Below are 19708 nucleotides of genomic sequence, written 5' to 3'. Positions count from 1 at the left end.
TGGGGTAGGAACTGAGGACTATAGGAAGTGTCCTGGGGTAGGAACTGAGGAGCAAAGGCAGTGTCCTGGGGTAGGAACTGAGGAGCAAAGGCAGTGTCCTGGGGTAGGAAATGAGGAGCAAAGGCAGTGTCCTGGGGTAGGAACTGAGGACTATAGGAAGTGTCCTGGAGTAGGAACTGAGGAGTGTATTAAGAGTCCTGGGGTAGGAACTAAATGTGTTGTCCTATTTAACCAGTTGGTGACACATCCCTAATCTGGCCTGAAGAACCTTCATTTATTTATTTAAATGTTTATTTAACCCTTATTTTACCAGGTTTAGTTGACTGAGAACACATTCTAATTTACGGCAACGACCTGGGGAATAGTTACAGGGGAGAGGAGGGGGGGGGGGGGGGGTGATTAGGCAGCCATGATGGTATGATGGATAGATACTCCTACCAACAAAAAGTAATTACACTTTTGTTAATTGAAGAATAAAATCTGAAATAGTGCCAAATTCAAAGAGTTACACCTATGACCAGTACCGCATGAGCGTTAAAACATCATGCTTTTCGTCACCTCTGGGTTAAGTAATTCAGTATGGGGGGGGGGTCAAAGGTTGTTGGTTGCCAGGTAACACCGGGAAGCCTAAGGAGAGTTAAAGTGTTAGGAAACACAGATGGGGAGGATAGAGGGTGGGGAATTCAATTCATACTAAAAGCAACTCTCCCCCCTCAATCTCTCTAACTCGATTTCTCTGGCCTCCTATCTCCTCAGTCTCTCCCCTCCCCCCTCTTTCTCTCCTCCCACTCCCCCCCCCCCCCGCCCCTCTCTCTGACTCATTCCCTGTCTCGCACGTTTTAAATAATGGTAAAGTTGAGACTAAAGGCACTAGCAGATGGAGAGACGTCTGTATTTCACCCGTCACTTCAACGTCAGAGGAAACCTCTGATTCAAACACCAGACACATTGTGAATCTTTCACATCGTCTCCAAGAATAATCTTCATAGACGGTGTAGATTTCAATCACAACTGATTAGTGGCGGATCTTAAAAAGGTAGAATATCTTGCCTATGCCGTTCGGCCATCGCTCATCCACATATTTTTATGTACATATTCTTATTCATTATTTTACACTTGTGTGTGTATTAGGTAGTTGTTGTGAAATTGTTAGATTACTTATTAGATATTACTGCACTGTCGGGAACTAGAAGCACAAGCATTTCGCTACACTCGCATTAACATCTGCTAACCATGTGTGTGTGTGAACAATACAATTTGATTTGATTTGATTTCTAGGAAGTGAAACATCCTCACGAGATTGGGGACATTAAATGCACACAGAAGGCTGAATGATGGTCAATACAGAATAACCCCAACAATGATCACCTGTCATTCATTTCAGCTGAAACTGATGTCATTTATTTGATTGAATAGCAGCTTCACTCTTTGACGTAATGCAGTCTGACGGTCATTCCTGTTAATTCATTGGCTGGATGACTGGGTGTAACGCTGGACCATACAGAGTAGGAGTTGAGGACCACCTCCATAGTGATGGACGAGGTGCAGACGGACTGACGGATGGCAAAACATTACAGCAGCAGGAGGAGAGTCACAAACTCCTGTTTTATTACTGTGACACCTTCAGGAGGAGACTCCTTCAGGAGGTAACAGAAGCAGGAGGAGACTCCTTTAGTAGGAGACTCCTTCAGGAGGTAACAGAAGCAGAAGGAGACTCTTTCAGTAAGATACACCTTCAGGAGGTGACAGAAGCAGGAGGAGACTCCTTCAGGAGGTAACAGAAGCAGGAGGAGACTCCTTCAGGAAATAACAGAAGCAGGAGGAGACTCCTTCAGGAGGTGACAGAAGCAGGAGGAGACTCCTTCAGGAGGTAACAGAAGCAGGAGGAGACTCCTTCAGGAGGTAACAGAAGCAGGAGGAGACTCCTTCAGGAGGTAACAGAAGCAGGAGGAGACTCTTTCAGTAAGATAAACCTTCAGGAGGTGACAGAAGCAGGAGGAGACTCCTTCAGGAGGTAACAGAAGCAGGAGGAGACTCCTTCAGGAGGTAACAGAAGCAGGAGGAGACTCCTTCAGGAGGTAACAGAAGCAGTAGGAGACTCCTTCAGGAGGTAACAGAAGCAGGAGGAGACTCCTTTAGTAGGAGACTCCTTCAGGAGGTGACAGAAGCAGGAGGAGACTCCTTTAGTAGGAGACTCCTTCAGGAGGTGACAGAAGCAGGAGGAGACTCCTTTAGTAGGAGACTCCTTCAGGAGGTGACAGAAGCAGGAGGAGACTCCTTCAGGAGGTAACAGAAGCAGGAGGAGACTCCTTCAGGAGGTAACAGAAGCAGGAGGAGACTCTTTCAGTAAGATAAACCTTCAGGAGGTGACAGAAGCAGGAGGAGACTCCTTCAGGAGGTAACAGAAGCAGGAGGAGACTATCAGGAGGTAACAGAAGCAGGAGGAGACTCTTTCAGTAAGATACACCTTCAGGAGGTGACAGAAGCAGGAGGAGACTCCTTCAGGAGGTAACAGAAGCAGGAGGAGACTATCAGGAGGTAACAGAAGCAGGAGGAGACTCTTTCAGTAAGATACACCTTCAGGAGGTAACAGAAGCAGGAGGAGACTCTTTCAGTAAGATACACCTTCAGGAGGTGACAGAAGCAGGAGGAGACTCCTTCAGGAGGTAACAGAAGCAGGAGGAGACTCCTTCAGGAGGTAACAGAAGCAGAAGGAGACTCCTTTAGTAGGAGACACCTTCAGGAGGTGACAGAAGCAGGAGGAGCCTCCTTTAGTAGGAGACTCCTTCAGGAGGTAACAGAAGCAGGAGGAGACTCCTTCAGGAGGTAACAGAAGCAGGAGGAGACTATCAGGAGGTAACAGAAGCAGGGGGAGACTATCAGGAGGTAACAGAAGCAGGAGACTCCTTCAGTAGGAGACTCCTTCAGGAGGTGACAGAAGCAGGAGGAGAGGGAAGCACATTTCAAAGGGCTCTTGCTGAAAATATGATCCATATTTCATGACAGGGCAATCTGCCTTGTTACCTCATACGTCTCACATGCACGACTCTCTCCCTTAATTTTGACCCCTCTTAAAAGCTCACCCTCTCTTTCTGTATACCTCTCAAGAGCCCCCCCCTCTCTCTATATATAACTCTCTCCTTCTTACTCTCTCTTTGCCATGCTTTAGGGCAGTAATTATCTCGCTCTCTGCTCTGTAAATAAAACAGCCTCTCACTTCCCTATTATTCAACAGATTTTCAACAAAAGGCTAATGGATATCTGAACACAGTCCAATTTAAAAACTCTGTGTTAGTGGGAGCAGCGGGAGACTGAACACATAGTGAAGAACATCACAGTCTCTTTGGACATGAAGCCTCGGTGACTGCGAACAGCTCCAGATCAATGTATCCAAATAGAGTCAATAAGGCCCCTGCAGCTAAGTGATGTTTTGAAAAAGCCATACGATCGTGTGTACTGTGTTCTGCACACCGTAGGCATCAAAAACAAGACACTTGTTTAAATCAACATTTATTTTTGTCTTTCGGTTTATTTTTTTTGATTTGCATTAGATGGGGATGATTTATGGATTTTAAAAAGTTGCATACCTTGAAAACATTTTGGGACTATGTTGACAATGCCCTAATGAAAGATAGTTTCTAGGTGAAGATGTCCTTTAAATGTCCTCCGTAGGATTTGATGACACGATCACAGATGTCCTTTAAAATGTCCTCCGTAGGATTTGATGACACGATCACAGATGTCCCCTGGAGTGGTCGACGGAGACACCGTGGACGTTTCAATCAGAAAGGTACTTTTATTGAATACGCGACTGAACTACACTGAATAAAAATAAATCTATGTGCAACAATTTCAAAGATTTTACTGAGTTACAGTTTAAATGAAGAAATCAGTCAATTTAAATAAATTCATGAGGCCCTTATCTATGGATTTCACATGCATCTGTTGTCACAGATACCTTCTTTTTTTTAAAGTAGTGGGTCAGAAAACCAGTCAGTATCTGGTGTGACCACCATTCACCATTTGCCTCATGCAGCACGACACATTGAGTTGATCAGACTGTTGATTGTGGCCTGTGGAATGTTGTCCCACTCCTCTTCAATGGCTTTAACAAAGTTCCTGGATACGCGCTGTCGTACACGTCGATTCAGAGCATCCCAAACATGCTCAATGGGTGACATGTCTGGTGAGTATGCAGGCCATGGAAGAACTGGGACATTTTCAGCTTGCAGGAATTGTGTACAGATCCTTGTGACATGGGGCCGTGTATTATCATGATGAAACATGAGGTGATGGTGGTGGATGAATGGCACGACAATGGGCCTCAGGATTTTGTCACAGTATCTCTGCATTCAAATTGCCATCGATAAAATGCAATTGTGTTTGTTGTCCGTAGTTTATTTCTGCCCATACCATAACCCCACCATGGGGCACTCTGTTCACAACGATGACATCAGCAAACCACTCGCCCACACAACGCCATACACGCTGTCTGCCATCTGACCGGTACAGTTGAAACCGGGATTCATCTGTGAAGAGCACACTTCTCCAGCGGTGACGACGCCGAACTGCAGTCAGGTCAAGACCCTGGTGAACACAAGCATGTAGACGAGGTGCACCTGTGTAATAATCATGCTGTTTAATCAGCTTCTTGATATGCCACAGAAATGCTCACTAACTGGCATATAAACAAGTCTGTACACAACATTTTAGAGAGAAATAAGCTTTTTGTGCGAATGGGAAGATTTCTGGGGATCTTTTTATTTCAGCTCATGAAACATGTGACCAACACTTTAAAATGTTGGGTTTATATTTTTTGGTTCAGTGTCGTAGTATTTCAGTTGTCAGAGTAGATCTTCATCTTCGTAAACGGCTCAGTCACCAGGTCACACACTGTGGAGTGTTCACTTTGTCCCCTAGGAAATGGTCTTCTTCTAACATTTACACGGGTGAGTGCAGCAAGTGGCCTTTAAAAGAGAAAGGTTGTTTTGTGTTCTTCTTCTGTGTTCGGTAGGTACAGTAAATTATAGACCTCCTCATTAATGATTAGCTTCCAGTACTCTTGGCACAAAGTCAGCCTGTTAGAGACTCTACTTTGTTTGTGTGTGTGTGTGTGTGTGTGTGTGTGTGTGTGTGTGTGTGTGTGTGTGTGTGCGTGCGTGCGTATTAATTTAGCAGCGTTAGGCCAAGAAATAAAGGACAAAAAAGACCAGAGTTAAACCCCTAAAAACCAGAAGTAAATAAATCCGTGACAGAGAGGATCTATAGAGAACAATGGGAGAAACTCCCCAAATACAGGTGTGCCAAGCTTGTACTCTCATACCAACGCAGACTCGAGGCTGTAATCGCTGCCAAAGGTGCTTCAACAAAGTACCGAGTAAAGAGTCTGAATACTTATGTAAATGTGATATTTCAGTTTTACATTTTTTATGAATTAGCAAAAAAAGTGTGTTTGTTTGTGTATTGCACCTGTTCCAGTGATGGGTATGTTTGTGTGTGTATTGCCCTTTCTGATGTGGGTCCCAGGTGTGTTACTCTGAATGTGTGTTTTAGGTCGTGGAGTAGGTGAGCTGAGAGTGTAGGGGAACAAACACAGCTGAGAGAGAGAGAGAGAGAGAGAGACTCCACTTTGACTCCTCTCTCTCTCTCTCTCTCTCTCTCTCTCTCTCTCTCTCTCTCTCTCTCTCTCTCTCCTCTCTCTCTCTCTCTCTCTCTCTCTCTCTCTCTCTCTCTCTCTCTCTCTCTCTCTCTCTCTCTCTCTCTCTCTCTCTCTCTCTCTCTCTCTCCTCTCTCTCTCCTCTCTCTCTCTCTCTCTCTCTCTCTCTCTCTCTCTCTCTCTCTCTCTCTCTCTGTCAACGTTAATGAGGAACTAAAGGAACTAAAGCAAGCGCACTTGTAGTTGTTTTGTTTGGAACACACAGCCCTGCATCCCAGCCATCACACAATTACTGTTGTTGTTTACGCGATCCCAAAAGGCCCCCCCCCCCCCCCCCCCCCCCCCCCCTGGGCCATGTGGGCATCATTTGAAAGCTTGTTCTAGTGCCAACATGACAAGCTAAGTTATAAAACACAATCTTACAGTGTTAGGCCTTCTCTAGGCAACTCAGAGAAACAGATGGTCATTTTGTTGCGTGTAGACAGGAGTCCTGAGTGGATTCAGTTGTGGGTTTCCGCTGCTAATGTAGTTCCCAATCGGAGAAACACAGGCTCGTTGTGTTAGGATCAACCCCGGGGTATGACACCACGTTATCTTGTAGCTGTACGTCAAACACAGTGATCATTAACGTTGACCACTGTCTAGGACATTGAGTTTTATGAGACGGAAATGTGAAGTGCACATTTGGACTGGTATTTGTCTTGCTTGTATGACAATCGCAGACTGTATTTATAAATAATCCTCAACGTCTCATCTTTCAAAGTCTTCTTAATTAACTTACAGCATTTCTCTCACTCAGACAATAAAACACTTACAAAAGTTGACCAATTAGTGGGAGGGATGAGACTTGTTAGTCGTGTGAAGTGTTCCAGTACAGACCATCTACAGAGCTGTGACCTCTGACCTCATCTATAGCACGTTACTGTACAGACACTGCGCTCTAATTTAGGCACATGTCAGGGACAAAATCTTCCATTTTCAACACGGTTACGGGCATAGAGGTACGGGCATAGAGGTACGGGTATAGAGGTACGGGTATAGAGGTACGGGTATAGAGGTACGGGTATAGAGGTACGGGTATAGAGGTACGGGCATAGAGGTACGGGCATAGAGGTACGGGCATAGAGGTACGGGTATAGAGGTACGGGTATAGAGGTACGGGCATAGAGATACGGGCATAGAGGTACGGGCATAGAGGTATGGGTATAGAGGTACGGGTATAGAGGTATGGGCATAGAGGTACGGGTATAGAGGTACGGGTATAGAGGTACGGGCATAGAGGTACGGGTATAGAGGTACGGGCATAGAGGTACGGGTATAGAGGTACGGGTATAGAGGTACGGGTATAGAGGTACGGGTATAGAGGTACGGGTATAGAGGTACGGGCATAGAGGTACGGGTATAGAGGTACGGGTATAGAGGTACGGGTATAGAGGTACTGGGTATAGAGGTACGGGCATAGAGGTACGGGTATAGTAAGGTACGGGTATAGAGGTACGGGCATAGAGGTACGGGTATAGAGGTACGGGCATAGAGGTACGGGCATAAAGGTACGGGCATAGAGGTACGGGTATAGAGGTACGGGCATAGAGGTACGGGTATAGAGGTACGGGCATAGAGGTACGGGCATAAAGGTACGGGTATAGAGGTACGGGCATAGAGGTACGGGCATAAAGGTACGGGCATAGAGGTACGGGTATAGAGGTACGGGTATAGAGGTACGGGTATAGAGGTACGGGTATAGAGGTACGGGCATAGAGGTACGGGTATAGAGGTACGGGTATAGACGTACGGGTATAGAGGTACGGGTATAGAGGTACGGGTATAGAGGTACGGGTATAGAGGTACGGGTATAGAGGTACGGGCATAGAGGTACGGGTATAGACGTACGGGTATAGAGGTACGGGTATAGAGGTACCGGGTATAGAGGTACGGGTATAGAGGTACGGGTATAGAGGTACGGGCATAGAGGTACGGGTATAGACGTACGGGTATAGAGGTACGGGTATAGAGGTACGGGTATAGAGGTACGGGTATAGAGGTACGGGTATAGAGGTACGGGCATAGAGGTACGGGCATAGAGGTACGGGTATAGAGGTACGGGTATAGAGGTACGGGTATAGAGGTACGGGTATAGAGGTACGGGTATAGAGATACGGGCATAGAGGTACGGGCATAGAGGTACGGGTATAGAGGTACGGGTATAGAGGTACGGGTATAGAGGTACGGGCATAGAGGTACGGGCATAGAGGTACGGGTATAAAGGTACGGGCATAGAGGTACGGGCATAAAGGTACGGGTATAGAGGTACGGGCATAGAGGTACGGGCATAGAGGTACGGGCATAGAGGTACGGGTATAGAGGTACGGGTATAGAGGTACGGGCATAGAGGTACGGGTATAGAGGTACGGGCATAGAGGTACGGGCATAGAGGTACGGGCATAGAGGTACGGGTATAGAGGTACGGGTATAGAGGTACGGGCATAGAGGTACGGGCATAGAGGTACGGGTATAGAGGTACGGGTATAGAGGTACGGGCATAGAGGTACGGGTATAGAGGTACGGGTATAGAGGTACGGGCATAGAGGTACGGGCATAGAGGTACGGGTATAGAGGTACGGGCATAGAGGTACGGGCATAGAGGTACGGGTATAGAGGTACGGGTATAGAGGTACGGGCATAGAGGTACGGGTATAGAGGTACGGGTATAGAGGTACGGGTATAGAGGTACGGGTATAGAGGTACGGGTATAGAGGTACGGGTATAGAGGTACGGGTATAGAGGTACGGGTATAGAGGTACGGGTATAGAGGTACGGGTATAGAGGTACGGGCATAGAGGTACGGGTATAGAGGTACGGGCATAGAGATACGGGCATAGAGGTACGGGTATAGAGGTACGGGCATAGAGATACGGGTATAGAGGTACGGGTATAGAGGGTTAACCAACAACGCAGTTAAAAAAAAAAATAGAGTCAAGAATAAAAGTAAGAAATAAATTAAAGTAAAATATAAAACAACAATAACGAGGCTATATACAGGTGGTACCAGTACAGAGTCAATGTGCTGGGGTACAGGTTAGTCGAGGTCCTTTGTACATGTAGATAGGGGTACGGTGACTATGCATAGATAATAAACAGCGAGTAGCAGCAGTGTAAAATCAAATGGGGGAGGGGGGGTCAATGTGAATAGTCTGGGTGGACGTTTGATGAATTGTTCAGCTCGCTCTCCCTCTAATGGCTTTTAGCACCGTCAGTTCTGTGTTTCTGTTCACGTCTGATGGTGGGGGCGGACGGAGCAATACAACTAATCCCAGCAAGGTCATGTGTGTGTGGGAAGCAGTTTATGTGTGTGTGTTGGCTGCAGTGTGTGTGTTGGAGGCGATGTGTGTGTGTGTGTGTGTGTGTGTGTGTGTGTGTGTTGGTTGCGGTGTGTGTGTGTGTTTGTATGTTGGTTGCGGTGTGTGTGTGTGTTGGAGGCGGTATGTGTGTGTGTGTTGGAGGCGGTGTGTGTATGTGTGTGTGTATGTTGGTTGCGGTGTGTGTGGGTGGTAATGTGTTTTAGCTGAAGGACTAAAAGCATTGGTAGTGTCTGTGGGAGAGTACAGACAGACAGGGGTATGGAGTACAGACAGACAGGGGTATGGAGTACAGACAGACAGGGGTATGGAGTACAGACAGACAGGGGTATGGAGTACAGACAGACAGGGGTATGGAGTACAGACAGACAGACAGGGGTATGGAGTACAGACAGACAGACAGGGGTATGGAGTACAGACAGACAGGGGTATGGAGTACAGACAGACAGACAGGGGTATGGAGTACAGACAGACAGGGGTATGGAGTACAGACAGACAGGGTATGGAGTACAGACAGACAGGGGTATGCGGTGCAGACAGACAGGGGTATGGAGTACAGACAGACATGGGTATGGAGTACAGACAGACAGGGGTATGGAGTACAGACAGACAGGGGTATGGAGTACAGACAGACAGACAGGGGTATGGAGTACAGACAGACAGACAGGGGTATGGAGTACAGACAGACAGGGGTATGGAGTACAGACAGACAGACAGGGGTATGGAGTACAGACAGACAGGGTATGGAGTACAGACAGACAGGGGTATGGAGTACAGACAGACAGGGGTATGGAGTACAGACAGACAGGGGTATGGAGTACAGGCAGACAGGGGTATGGGGTACAGACAGACAGGGTATGGAGTACAGACAGACAGGGGTATGCGGTGCAGACAGACAGGGGTATGGGGTACAGACAGACATGGGTATGGAGTACAGACAGACATGGGTATGGAGTACAGACAGACATGGGTATGGAGTACAGACAGACAGGGGTATGGAGTACAGACAGACATGGGTATGGAGTACAGACAGACAGGGGTATGGAGTACAGACAGACAGGGGTATGGATTACAGACAGACAGACAGGGGTATGGAGTACAGACAGACAGACAGGGGTATGGAGTACAGACAGACAGGGGTATGGAGTACAGACAGACAGACAGGGGTATGGAGTACAGACAGACAGACAGGAGTATGGAGTACAGACAGACAGGGTATGGAGTACAGACAGACAGGGGTATGGAGTACAGACAGACAGGGGTATGGAGTACAGACAGACAGACAGGGGTATGGAGTACAGACAGACAGACAGGGGTATGGAGTACAGACAGACAGGGTATGGAGTACAGACAGACAGACAGGGGTATGGAGTACAGACAGACAGGGGTATGGAGTACAGACAGACAGGGGTATGGAGTACAGACAGACAGACAGGGGTATGGAGTACAGACAGACAGACAGGGGTATGGAGTACAGACAGACAGGGGTATGGAGTACAGACAGACAGGGGTATGGAGTACAGACAGACAGGGTATGGAGTACAGACAGACAGACAGGGGTATGGAGTACAGACAGACAGGGGTATGGAGTACAGACAGACAGACAGGGTATGGAGTACAGACAGACAGACAGGGGTATGGAGTACAGACAGACAGGGGTATGGGGTACAGACAGACAGACAGGGGTATGCGGTGCAGACAGACAGGGGTATGGAGTACAGACAGACAGGGTATGGAGTACAGACAGACAGACAGGGGTATGGAGTACAGACAGACAGGGGTATGGAGTACAGACAGACAGGGGTATGGAGTACAGACAGACAGGGGTATGGGGTACAGACAGACAGGGGTATGGAGTACAGACAGACAGACAGGGTATGGAGTACAGACAGACAGGGGTATGGGGTACAGACAGACAGACAGGGGTATGGAGTACAGACAGACAGGGGTATGGAGTACAGACAGACAGGGGTATGGAGTACAGACAGACAGGGGTATTGAGTACAGACAGACAGGGGTATGGAGTACAGACAGACAGGTTATGGAGTACAGACAGACAGGTTATGGAGTACAGACAAACAGGGTATGGGTGGTTAAGCTGCTGTCCTGATTTTCCACAGATATGAGTCCTGTATAGTCCTCCTAAGCTGGAGGGATCAGAGGCCGAAAGGAGAGAGGGATGAAGACGACAGATGGAAGGGGAATCTGGGAAGTGCGAGAAGATCAGAGAGAAACAGAGGAGATCTGTGACAGAGAAAAGAGAACGGCAGTAGATAGTGAAACGTACTTCTATGGCTGTAATGTGCTTGTCTCACCTAGCTATCTTAAAATGGATATATTACTGGAAATCTCTTTGGATAAAAATGTCTGATAAATGACTAGACATGTGTAGAGAGAGAGACTCCAGAATAGACAGACAGAGTAAATAGAATAGAATAGAATAATCGTGGAGAAGAGATGACAGACTGGTGTAATCATGTGTCCAGTGGCTCAGAGAGAGGTTAATGTGATGTGTGTCAGCCAGAAGCTTAGTCCACAAATGTGTTGGTGATGGAAGATATCAAATATTTGATAGAGAAATACACTTGCTTGTTTTGTGTAGCCTAGGCCCAACGTCCAAAGTTAACTTTGTCGAGCTAGTTGGCCAAAAATGTACAGGCCCGAACAGAATTTATATTCAGATATTTATAGGCTACATTAGTTATAATGATATGTATTAAAAGGGCAGTACAGTCAAAAATTTGATTTTTCTTGTTCTTCAGAATTGCATTGTAGTAATTATTGCTTCTAAAGCAGGTCTATGTCATTTTGAGAAGATTTTTTTTTGACATCTAAAAATAGGACGCTGCCCCTTTTCTTTTTTTAGACAGAAGTTCTAAAAGAGATATGGACCTGGCTAAAGTAGGGTAGCCAAGACAAAACATTCATAAAGAGATATGGACCTGGCTAAAGTAGGCTAGCCAAGACAAAATATTCCTAAAGAGAACACTTTCCTAATTTAGCCAGGTCTAAGACGAATGCTAGGTGTATTTTTGTAGCTTTCTTTGTGCAGACTATCAACAGTAGCCAGCATATTGCTAGTATGTTCACTGTCGAAGGTTTACGTTTGTAATTCACTTTCCCTAAAATAAATAAGGTAGATTGATGAGCGCAAATTTGTTGCTCGGGACAGCTCTCGCTCTGTGTGAAGTTATCAACTCATGTACTTATTTGTTGCTCGGGACAGCTCTCGGGTACTGTGTGAAGTTATCAACTCATGTACTGCTTGAAAGAATGACCAATCATATTACTCAAATACAAAATAGCATGACTTTTTCCATTTGTAGTCTTCAGTGCTTTTCAATGGTAGACTGTGACACAGCATGTAAATGTTGAACAGGAATGCGAAAATTGAGCTGAAAAGTTATCTTCAGTCACATGTTTTTACTGGTCCCGGGCCAGCGGGCCGTGGGTTAATTGTCAGACCCTGTTTAGGCCTCTCTGAGTTTTTTCCCACTCCCCGACATCTCCCTGGTTTTCTGTGCCCTAATTAAATGGCTTACAGTATATTAGAGAAAGTGAGTATATAAGCTGTAATAACCTGTATTAATAAGTGAGTATATGAGCTGTAATAACCTGTATTAACAAGTGAGTATATAAGCTGTAATAACCTGTATTAATAAGTGAGTATATAAGCTGTAATAACCTGTATTAATGAGTGAGTATATAAGCTGTAATAACCTGTATTAACAAGTGAGTATATAAGCTGTAATAACCTGTATTAATAAGTGAGTATATAAGCTGTAATAACCTGTATTAATGAGTGAGTATATAAGCTGTAATAACCTGTATTAACAAGTGAGTATATAAGCTGTAATAACCTATATTAACAAGTGAGTATATAAGCTGTAATAACCTGTATTAATAAGTGAGTATATAAGCTGTAATAACCTGTATTAATAAGTGAGTATATAAGCTGTAATAACCTGTATTAATAAGTGAGTATCTACGCAGTAATAACACGTATTAATAATTGTTTATATTCAATTGAGTATAAAAAAAATTCTCCCTCCCCTTTCAGTCGGTTACCACGGAAACAGGGATCGTTGCTGTATTGTACAGCGGGTATTATTCTACAGTGGCTCCGCTCCTGCCCGTGAGTGTCTTTCTATCCTCTCTTTCCTCTTCATCATTCTCATCCTCCTCTCCTATCATTGTCTCCTTCTAAATCTCTCTCTCTCTCTCTGTGTCAGTCTGCTGTCCACCATCAGCCACCTGGTTCATGAGAGGAACCTTCCCTCTGATGTTCTGCTCATCATCGTTAACTTCTTGTGGCTACAGGGGCAGTATTGAGTAGCTTGGATGAAATGTGCCCAGAAGTGCCCAGAGTAAACTGCCTGCTCCTCAGTCCCAGTTGCTAATATATGCATATCATTATTAGTATTGGATAGAAAACACTCTGAAGTTTCTAAAACTGTTTGAATGATGTCTGTGAGTATAACAGAACTCATATGGCAGGCAAAAACCTGAGAAGAAATCTAAACAGGAAGTGGGAAATCTGAGGTTGGTCGATTTTCAAATCATCGCCTATCGAATACACATTGGGATATTGGTTAGTTTGCACTTCCTACGGCTTCCATTAGATGTCAACAGTCTGTAGAACCTTGTCTGATGCTTCTACTGTGAAGTGGGGCCGAAGGAGAGAGGAATGAGTCAGGTCTACCATGACCTGGCCATGCTCTGACTGTGCGCGTTCACATGAGAGGGAGCTCTGTTCCATCACACTTCTGAAGACAATGGAATTCTCCGGTTGGAACTTTATTGAAGATTTATGTTAACAACATTCTTAAGATTGATTCAATACATCATTTGACATGTTTCTACTGACAGTTACGGAACTTTTTGACATTTCGTCTGCTTTTAGTGAACGCACTTCCTGACTTTGGATTTGTTTACCAAACACGCCAACAAAAATATCTATTTGGACATAAATGATGGACATTACCGAACAAAACAAACATTTCTTGTGGAAGTGGTAGTCCTGGGAGTGCATTCCGATGAAGATCAGCAAAGGTAAGTGAAGATTTATAATGCTATTTATGAGTTTTGTTGACTGCACAATTTGGCGGGTAACTGTATGGCTTCCTTTTGTGGCTGAACGCTGTTCTCAGATTATTGAATATTGTGCTTTTGCCCGAGAGCTTTTTGAAATCTGACACTGATTAGGTGAGTTCCTACTGTAGGATGTGTTGGAGATGATTAGGTGAGTTCCTACTGTAGGATGTGTTGGAGATGATTAGGTGAGATCCTACTGTAGGATGTGTTGGAGATGATTAGGTGAGTTCCTACTGTAGGATGTGTTGGAGATGATTAGGTGAGATCCTACTGTAGGATGTGTTGGAGATGATTAGGAGAGTTCCTATTGTAGGATGTGTTGGAGATGATTAGGTGAGATCCTACTGTAGGATGTGTTGGAGATGATTAGGTGAGATCCTATTGGAGGATGTGTTGGAGATGATTAGGTGAGATCCTACTGTAGGATGTGTTGGAGATGATCAGGTGAGTTCCTACTGTAGGATGGAGCGCCAAGTCTAGGTCCAAGAGGCTTCTAAACAGCTTCTACCCCCAAGCCATAAGACTGTTGAACATCTAGTCAAATGGCTACCCAGACTATTCGCATTGCCCCCCCCCCCCCCCCCCCCCTCACCTCTCCACACCACTGCTACTCTCTGTTGTCATCTATGCATAGTCACTTTAATTAACTCTACCTTCATGTACATACTACCTCAACTAACCGGTGCCCCCGCACATTGACTCTGTACCGACACCCCCCTGTATATATTGTAATTTTTTACTGCTGCTCTTTAAATACTTGTTACTTTTATCTCTTATCCTTATCCGTATTTTTTGAAACTGCACTGTTGGTTAGGGGCTCTTAAGTAAGCCTTTCACTGTAAGGTCTACACCTGTTGTATTCAGCACATGTGACTAATAAAACTTGATTTGATTTGATTAGGTGAGATCCCACTGTAGGATGATTAGGTGAGATCCAACTGTACACACTAGGATAGATCCACTAGCCTCAAGTAAAAATGAATGGGGAAGATTAGCACCTTCTAAACCGGTGACTTTAGACTTTGGGCTGAACTGTGTGTGTGTGTGTGTGTGTGTGTGTGTGTGTGTGTGTGTGTGTGTGTGTGTGTGTGTGTGTGTGTGTGTGTGTGTGTGTGTGTGTGTGTGTGTGTGTGTATACAAGTACAGAGTACAAGGAGAGCTGGCCCTGCTACGCCCTTCTACGCCCTCACACAACCAGACCAGTGAGTTACTGAGAGGAGGGGGGGGGGGGGGATACTGGCCCTGCTACACCCTTCTACGCCCTCACACAACCAGACCAGTGAGTTACTGAGAGGAGGGGGGGGGGGGGGGGGGATACTGGCCCTGCTACACCCTTCTACGCCCTCACACAACCAGACCGGTGAGTTACTGAGAGGAGGGGGGGGGGGGGATACTGGCCCTGCTACACCCTTCTACGCCCTCACACAACCAGACCGGTGAGTTACTGAGAGGAGGGGGGGGGGGGGGGATACTGGCCCTGCTACACCCTTCTACGCCCTCACACAACCAGACCGGTGAGTTACTGAGAGGAGGGGGGAAGAGAGCTAGTCCTTCTACGCCATCACACTACAAGACAAGTGAGTAACATAGTGGGGGATGCTGGCCCTGCTAAACCCTCACACTACAAGACAAGTGAGTAACATAGTGGGGGATGCTGGCCCTGCTAAACCCTCACACTACAAGACAAGTGAGTAACATAGTGGGGGATGCTGGCCCTGCTAAACCCTCACACTACAAGACAAGTGAGTAACATAGTGGGGGATGCTGGCCCTGCTAAACCCTCACACTACAAGACAAGTGAGTAACATAGTGGGGGATGCTGGCCCTGCTAAACCCTCACACTACAAGACAAGTGAGTAACATAGTGGGGGATGTTGGCCCTGCTAAACCCTCACACTACAAGACAAGTGAGTAACATAGTGGGGGATGCTGGCCCTGCTAAACCCTCACACTACAAGACAAGTGAGTAACATAGTGGGGGATGCTGGCCCTGCTAAACCCTCACACTACAAGACAAGTGAGTAACATAGTGGGGGATGCTGGCCCTGCTAAACCCTCACACTACAAGACAAGTGAGTAACATAGTGGGGGATGCTGGCCCTGCTAAACCCTCACACTACAAGACAAGTGAGTAACATAGTGGGGGATGCTGGCCCTGCTAAACCCTCACACTACAAGACAAGTGAGTAACATAGTGGGGGATGTTGGCCCTGCTAAACCCTCACACTACAAGACAAGTGAGTAACATAGTGGGGGATGCTGGCCCTGCTAAACCCTCACACTACAAGACAAGTGAGTAACATAGTGGGGGATGCTGGCCCTGCTAAACCCTCACACTACAAGACAAGTGAGTAACATAGTGGGGGATGCTGGCCCTGCTAAACCCTCACACTACAAGACAAGTGAGTAACATAGTGGGGGATGCTGGCCCTGCTAAACCCTCACACTACAAGACAAGTGAGTAACATAGTGGGGGATGCTGGCCCTGCTAAACCCTCACACTACAAGACAAGTGAGTAACATAGTGGGGGATGCTGGCCCTGCTAAACCCTCACACTACAAGACAAGTGAGTAACATAGTGGGGGATGCTGGCCCTGCTAAACCCTCACACTACAAGACAAGTGAGTAACATAGTGGGGGATGTTGGCCCTGCTAAACCCTCACACTACAAGACAAGTGAGTAACATAGTGGGGGATGCTGGCCCTGCTAAACCCTCACACTACAAGACAAGTGAGTAACATAGTGGGGGATGTTGGCCCTGCTAAACCCTCACACTACAAGACAAGTGAGTAACATAGTGGGGGATGCTGGCCCTGCTAAACCCTCACACTACAAGACAAGTGAGTAACATAGTGGGGGATGCTGGCCCTGCTAAACCCTCACACTACAAGACAAGTGAGTAACATAGTGGGGGATGCTGGCCCTGCTAAACCCTCACACTACAAGACAAGTGAGTAACATAGTGGGGGATGCTGGCCCTGCTAAACCCTCACACTACAAGACAAGTGAGTAACATAGTGGGGGATGCTGGCCCTGCTAAACCCTCACACTACAAGACAAGTGAGTAACATAGTGGGGGATGTTGGCCCTGCTAAACCCTCACACTACAAGACAAGTGAGTAACATAGTGGGGGATGCTGGCCCTGCTAAACCCTCACACTACAAGACAAGTGAGTAACATAGTGGGGGATGCTGGCCCTGCTAAACCCTCACACTACAAGACAAGTGAGTAACATAGTGGGGGATGCTGGCCCTGCTAAACCCTCACACTACAAGACAAGTGAGTAACATAGTGGGGGATGCTGGCCCTGCTAAACCCTCACACTACAAGACAAGTGAGTAACATAGTGGGGGATGTTGGCCCTGCTAAACCCTCACACTACAAGACAAGTGAGTAACATAGTGGGGGATGTTGGCCCTGCTAAACCCTCACACTACAAGACAAGTGAGTAACATAGTGGGGGATGCTGGCCCTGCTAAACCCTCACAATACAAGACAAGTGAGTAACATAGTGGGGGATGCTGGCCCTGCTAAACCCTCACACTACAAGACAAGTGAGTAACATAGTGGGGGATGCTGGCCCTGCTAAACCCTCACACTACAAGACAAGTGAGTAACATAGTGGGGGATGCTGGCCCTGCTAAACCCTCACACTACAAGACAAGTGAGTAACATAGTGGGGGATGCTGGCCCTGCTAAACCCTCACACTACAAGACAAGTGAGTAACATAGTGGGGGATGCTGGCCCTGCTAAACCCTCACACTACAAGACAAGTGAGTAACATAGTGGGGGATGCTGGCCCTGCTAAACCCTCACACTACAAGACAAGTGAGTAACATAGTGGGGGATGCTGGCCCTGCTAAACCCTCACACTACAAGACAAGTGAGTAACATAGTGGGGGATGCTGGCCCTGCTAAACCCTCACACTACAAGACAAGTGAGTAACATAGTGGGGGATGCTGGCCCTGCTAAACCCTCACACTACAAGACAAGTGAGTAACATAGTGGGGGATGCTGGCCCTGCTAAACCCTCACACTACAAGACAAGTGAGTAACATAGTGGGGGATGCTGGCCCTGCTAAACCCTCACACTACAAGACAAGTGAGTAACATAGTGGGGGATGCTGGCCCTGCTAAACCCTCACACTACAAGACAAGTGAGTAACATAGTGGGGGATGCTGGCCCTGCTAAACCCTCACACTACAAGACAAGTGAGTAACATAGTGGGGGATGCTGGCCCTGCTAAACCCTCACACTACAAGACAAGTGAGTAACATAGTGGGGGATGCTGGCCCTGCTAAACCCTCACACTACAAGACAAGTGAGTAACATAGTGGGGGATGTTGGCCCTGCTAAACCCTCACACTACAAGACAAGTGAGTAACATAGTGGGGGATGTTGGCCCTGCTAAACCCTCACACTACAAGACAAGTGAGTAACATAGTGGGGGATGCTGGCCCTGCTAAACCCTCACACTACAAGACAAGTGAGTAACATAGTGGGGGATGTTGGCCCTGCTAAACCCTCACACTACAAGACAAGTGAGTAACATAGTGGGGGATGTTGGCCCTGCTAAACCCTCACACTACAAGACAAGTGAGTAACATAGTGGGGGATGTTGGCCCTGCTAAACCCTCACACTACAAGACAAGTGAGTAACATAGTGGGGGATGCTGGCCCTGCTAAACCCTCACACTACAAGACAAGTGAGTAACATAGTGGGGGATGTTGGCCCTGCTAAACCCTCACACTACAAGACAAGTGAGTAACATAGTGGGGGATGTTGGCCCTGCTAAACCCTCACACTACAAGACAAGTGAGTAACATAGTGGGGGATGCTGGCCCTGCTAAACCCTCACACTACAAGACAAGTGAGTAACATAGTGGGGGATGTTGGCCCTGCTAAACCCTCACACTACAAGACAAGTGAGTAACATAGTGGGGGATGCTGGCCCTGCTAAACCCTCACACTACAAGACAAGTGAGTAACATAGTGGGGGATGTTGGCCCTGCTAAACCCTCACACTACAAGACAAGTGAGTAACATAGTGGGGGATGTTGGCCCTGCTAAACCCTCACACTACAAGACAAGTGAGTAACATAGTGGGGGATGCTGGCCCTGCTAAACCCTCACACTACAAGACAAGTGAGTTACTGAGTGAAGGGGGGGGGGGGGTTTATTTAAAGAGGTGAATTTCTCCCACCAGTGCCTCTGTAACTTACCATGCCTGTAGTTTATTAGACATCCATTATATTACTCTGATAGGACAATGTCAATGGTACTGAGAGGATTGTCAAAGCTGTCTAACAAACGAAAGATTTAATTTAATAAATGACTGTTATTTTTGGCTCGTTATCATTGCCGACAGCATTACTGTCTCATTCTTTGATTGATTAGTCTGTATCTCTTCCTGTTTGTGTCTGTTCCTGTCTGTGATTGGGGACTCTGCGTGTCTGTCTCGTTGTGATTGGCAGGTACTCTGACAGCACCATAGATGTGTCAGAGATGATGGACGGTGATGATAAGATTGACCTTGAGCTCATCGTGCAGCTGATCAGACACATTGTGCTGAGCCAGGAAATGACTTTCAAACTT

This window comes from Salvelinus fontinalis, chromosome 33 (genome assembly GCF_029448725.1).
Source record: "Salvelinus fontinalis isolate EN_2023a chromosome 33, ASM2944872v1, whole genome shotgun sequence".
Classification (NCBI taxonomy): Eukaryota; Metazoa; Chordata; class Actinopteri; order Salmoniformes; family Salmonidae; genus Salvelinus; species Salvelinus fontinalis.
Note: the sequence above shows the minus strand (reverse complement) of the source record.